The sequence below is a fragment of the Triturus cristatus genome, chromosome 5_1 (assembly GCF_964204655.1).
Source record: "Triturus cristatus chromosome 5_1, aTriCri1.1, whole genome shotgun sequence".
NCBI lineage: Eukaryota > Metazoa > Chordata > Amphibia > Caudata > Salamandridae > Triturus > Triturus cristatus.
In genome coordinates this window covers 170,868,981-170,874,980 of record NC_140587.1, presented here as the reverse complement: position 1 = coordinate 170,874,980, position 6,000 = coordinate 170,868,981, and positions in this window count along the sequence as shown.

Below are 6,000 nucleotides of genomic sequence, written 5' to 3'. Positions count from 1 at the left end.
GGCAAACCTTTACAAAACGTCATCAAGGGCTGGAGTCCAGCACTAGTGGATGGTGCTTTGCCGGGCTGGTGACCTCACAAGCTTCAGGGCTGTGAGATCATCAGCAAAGTAATTTGATCACTAGTAGGCTGGGCAAAGTGCGCATGCGTACCATCCGTTGATTTTAGGGACCGACTGGACAGATGGTGAGTGTTGTGCATGCATGCGTAGGTGTGTGAGAGAGAGTTGCTACGAGTGACTGTGGCCATGAGCCATGAATGTGCAAGACTGTAAGCTTGTGTGTGTATGTGCCTTTTTGTTTTTAATACCCATTACATGTTTCCTCTCAACTTGGGACAGCAGTATGAGACAGGAAAGCGCACAAAATAAACAGGGGGGGTGCCGCTCCAGCTCCCTCTACGGGCAGCCGCCCCTGGTGGGGAGTTGAGCAATAATGAATTAACAAATCTTTATCAATTGTTAATTAATTAAGGAATTGATTATCAATTATATAAATTGTGTTATACTTATTTACTTTAGTTATATTTTAGGTGGGATTGCTAGGTTTATAGGGGTATAGGGCAGCAAGGTTTTAATTGAACATTAATTATTACATTGTTTATGGTTTATGAATTTTGTAAATTGGGTAATCGTTTTCTATTTTTTTATATAGTTTTAAAAGTTTTATAATTTTTCTAAATTAATCGGGTCATTCAAATATGTAATGTGTTTGAAGTGAAGTAGTTTTTTTTATTGTTCCATAGACTGGAGGGGGAATAGTAAATTTTACCCCTTCGAAGTACAATGCTTACCCTACTGTTGCACAGCCAGGAGTGGGAATAGTAAAGTTAACCCCTGAAAAGTCCAACACTGCCCCTTCTGTTGTACAGACTGGAGTGGGAATAGTATATTTCACCGCTCCAAAGTCCAATGTTTTCCTTACTGTTGCTCAGACTGGAGTGGGAATAGTATATATTACCCCTCCAAAGTCCAACACTTTCCCTACTATTGCACTATTTGTAGTGCTAATATTAAATCTAATCCCTCCAAAGCCCAACACTTTCCCAACTGTTGTCCTAGTTGCAGTGGGAATTGTAAATCTAATCCCTCCGAAATCCAACACTTTTCCTACTGTTGCAGTTTGGAGTGGGAATAATATAGTTAACCCCTCCGAAGTCGCACACTTTCTCTACTGTTTCATAAACTGAAGTGAGAATAGTATATCTATTTCTAGACTCCAATATCTTTCCTCATGTTGGTTAAATATATTATTAAATATTTGTTTATAAGTGTTATTTTGTTAAACTTTTTATTTGTTTAAAAATTTTATAATGTTTGTATAAATGTCCTTTTTTGTTTTTCATTTTTTTTATTTTTTTTATTTGTGTGGTAATGTATTTAATGTTTTGGAATAGAGTTTTCAATATTTATATATCTTCAATTGTCTCTATGTAAACCTTCAAACCTCTGCAGCTGAAACAGCCAGCATACGAGGTGGGCCATGGAAACAGCACCACAGCACAGGTATACAAAAATCCTTTTTATTTTTTATTTTATATCACCAACAGCTGCGGACATGAGACCAACGAATTTCAGGCGTACCCTTCAATAGGGTCATAGAGTTTCCAATGTGTAGAAAGTATGTTTAAAGGGACAATCCCCTTTGCCCCATCACCATTAAAAACAATGCCTAGGCTGCTGCATTTCATGACAGTAGGCACATTTTACCTTCCATGTTGCTTCCCAAACCGGGATCAGTCCCTTGTATTTATATACATATATACATTTTCTTGTTTCCGTTTTTTCTTTCTTTTCTTTTTTTGTCTCAGTCTAGTTTGACAAATTCCGGTGAAGTACCCAAAATTACCCATTATAAATCATACATTACTCAAATGATGTACAAACATTTTACAAAAAAGAAATTCAAAATATTGGGAAGTGCATCTGTCTTAGAGAGGAGAATTGATGAAAATCAATCAGATAAGCAATAGAAAATGAAGATTTGGTTTCAGTAAGTGTCAATAATACTGTTCTACCATAAATACCATTGGTGACACAAAGAATTATCTATTATCCAAGGGTATAGCAGTGATGTTGGCAGTATTTACCTAAGAGCCCTTTGTATATAACTTCTTCTTCCAATATTGACAATCCATTTAATTCCATATTAAATCAAAGAGGATGTATAGTTTACATATGAGAGTTTTTAAGTCAATAAAGATGCCAATATAATAAATTGCATATACTGACATTTAATAAATCATTACAAAAATAATGTGCAAAGCCTTAGGAAGATGGATTAAATTACATGCAATCTCCCCTGTAAATTATAAATAAAGCGCTATTCAATTATAAACATATTTTCTCATATATACAATGTTCGCATACAGTACTCTACATTCTAAAGGGGGGAGATTATACTCAGATAATATGATTTATATTTCTTTACATTGACATGTCAAAATCCCTACAGAATTAAAGTACAAATTCTTAGAAAGATGATGTAAGTACCATATAGTCTCCACTATAGGTCTCAGTAAAAGTGCAATCCAGCTGTAAACATATTTACTGTGCAAAAATCTCATACAGTACTGTTTTAGATAGATAGATAGATAGATAGATAGATAGATAGATAGATAGATAGATAGATAGATAGATAGATAGATAGATAGATAGATAGATAGATAGATAGATAGATAGATAGATAGATAGATAGATAGATAGATAGATAGATAGATAGATAGATACTATGCTTTTTATAGCAGGAAGGTAACCTGGTAGGGTCTGTGCCACCTTATATCCAGGAAACTTTTTCTCATGGGTTTCTTTACCACAACACAGTCACAAAGAACCAGGTCACGGCATGGCTCTTTACTTGCTGATGGTGTGTTGTTTTATTTCACATGGTGACAAATTGAGCGTACCACTTTAGCTAAACCATTGCATTAGTCTATTACACGGTCATTAGAATTATTCACAAGTGCTGCAGCAGGAAAACCAGAACTCACATCACTCTTCCCATGAGAATTCATGTGATGAGACTCAAGTCATTTTATTAGGTGTGCTTCTTACAATCCTTAATGCTAATGACAAAACATCTGGCTATTTCAGAGACATCTGTTGGACTTGGTATTTTTGCAAGGTCTCCCCAAATGTTTTACCTGCAGTTGCAGTTGAACCTGTTTTGTTTACCACTGCTAACCAGTGCTAAAGTGCTGGTGCTCTCTCTCGGAAATATGGTAAGATTGTCCCAGACCTAATTGGCACACTTAATTTATGTTCCCAGTTAATTGTTCTTCGTGTACCCAGGGCCTGTAAAATATACTACTAGTGGGCCTGCAGCGCTCATTGTGCCACCCAATAAAGTAGTCTTTTAAAATATGTCTCAGGCTTGCCACTGCAGCCTGTAGTGCAGTTTTAAACTGCCATTTCGACCTGGCAAAATAAACCTTTTGCCAGGCCTAAACCTTCCATTTTTTAATATATACGTCATCCCATAAGTTAGACCCTAACGACTCATAGGGCAGGGTGCATTGTATTTAAAAAGTAGGACATGGGTACTTACATTTTACATGCCCTGGCAGTATAAAACTGATAAATTCATTTTTCACAGTTGTGAGGTCTATTTCTCCCAATGGCTAACACTGGGTTTTCTTATTACATTTAAAAAGACATAACTTTGGATTGAGAGCAGATAGAAATATGCTGTTTAGACTCAAACTAATTGTAATTTAAAACCGTCTTTGGTGGTAAAGTCGTATTTTAAGTTTCAATTCTGAAAATAGCACTTTTAGAAAGTTGGCATTTACTTGCCCTACCATTTGTACCTTCTGCCAGTATCCTGGGTCTCATGGCAGTTAACCCCTTCAGTGCCACGCCCTTTCCCCCTCCTGTGCCGGGCGTTGCACTAGTGGGTGGGGTTCATGACGAGATAGTCTCGTCATGGGCACAGCGCAACCGTGCTCCATGACGAGACTATCTCGTCATGGGCACTGAAGAGGTTAATGGCTCTGCTGTTGGGGTTTTTATATTGCCTCCAGACAGTGACACAAAAGGGGACTAAATATGGGCAGGATGAGCCATCTTTTGAGAATGGCTGGGGATGGAGCTGTGCCTTGCCCCACTTACACATCAAAGGGGTTGCCGCCAGGACACACAAAGGAACCTGACATTAGTATTCTGTCACTCCAGACTTCTTGGAGCCTGGACAACGGAAGAACAAAACTGCCAGAACTAGATGTGTGGGTATCATAGGGTATCCCATCACTTTAAAGGCTGGCACCAGGTATACATATTGGACCTCCAGAGCCACTCTTCAGTACACTCCTGGACCTGTGGACATACCAGAAGAAGGACTGCCTTGTTCCCCACAGAACTGCTCTGCTGCTTGATGAATGCCTTGTTCCCCAGAGGAATGCCCTAATGCTACCAGAGAACTGCACTACTGCTTGAGGACTGCCTTGAACCCCAGAGGGCTGCCCTGCTGCATGAGGCCTGTCTCCTCTTTGAGAAGGAAGACTGGAACTGCCAGCTTCCAAAAGTGACTCCAAGGGTTAGTTGGCTGACCTCCTGTCTGAGCTACAGGGTCACATCAAGCTCCAGAGGCCTCCCTGCAACTGCCCAGCTGACCTGCTGCACTGGACCCACTTGGCTCTGCAAATGGACATGCTGGTGAGAGTTCCTTTACCCCAAGAGGTGCCTCCCCAGGTCCTGGACCCTTGACTGGCATTGGTTGAGCTTCTCCTGTGACAAAAAGATGAAATGCTAAAATGTTGGGTTCTTTGTGACTGAGTACGGGCACATTCGTGCCAAGACTCTGCCACCCTCGATGACCGCTAACGCTAAGCTCCAGAGAGCCTGACTCTCCATGCTACAGTGACCTCCACTAATATGATATCTGCACTTCCAGCTACAGCAACAACAACCTTTGGTGACCACCAACATGGAGCTCCAGCAATGACTGTCTGAATCACCCAACAGGATCTTCTTGTGACGACTGTCCTCCACACAAAGGACTACTTTTTGCGCTACAGTGATGACCATTGAGATGCTCTCCCTGCTCCTCACGGCCTCTACCACAGTGAACAGAACTCTCTGTGCCAGACTTTAAGAAGGTCATTTTGGGCGGGACTTACCTGGTCCCGGTATTTAACCAGCGTTCTATCACAGTCGGTCTGAACTTGCGACTTTTCCCCGGTCTAGCACCTCCAGATGACCATGATTGGCGCTTTGTGTCTTTAGGCGTTATGCAGAACTAAAACTTTGATATTGCATATCTTTGGTTATCCTGATTGGATTTTTGTACTACTGGTATCATTTTATGTTCTATTAATTGGTTTGGGATTTTTCTTGTGTTGTGGTTTTACTCTATTACTGTTTGTGTGCTGCATAAATACTTTACACTTTGCCTCTAAGTTAAGTCTGACTGCTTTGGGACAAGCTGCCAAAAGGTTAAGCACAGATTATTTTAGCGACTTTTGTGGTTCATCCTGTCAAGGATTGTCGTTATTGCCTGAGTGCAGTTTCCATCCCCCTCAACCAATAACCCAATTTCTTACATTGGTATTCAGTGTGTGCACCACTTAAATCCCATATAGATAGCCTGATACCAGAATCAATAATTTTTTCAGTTCTCCTTGATTGGCCTCTTTTGCTTTTTCCAAAGATGGAGCTGGATTTCAGTAACATTGAAAGCTACACTGTGGTCGAGCTGAAAGGATTTTGCAGAGTGAGGGGACTACCAGTAACTAGGAGCTCAAAGACACCAGAGCTCCAGAAAGCCCTCAAGGCCTTGAAAGTGGCCCACCCGATACTATCTACAACACAGGAGCAGGATGATGATGAGGAGGGGTGATACAATGGATGAGGAGTAGGATTAAATGAAGGCCTAGTAGGATACCTTTGCAATAGCTCTAGAGCTAGAAGGAGGAGAGAATCGTCTGCCCCTGGCTTGAGAACCAGAGGAGAGTTGAAGACCCACAGGAGTGAGGTCCCCTACTGCATCAAGCACAGGAAGCAGTG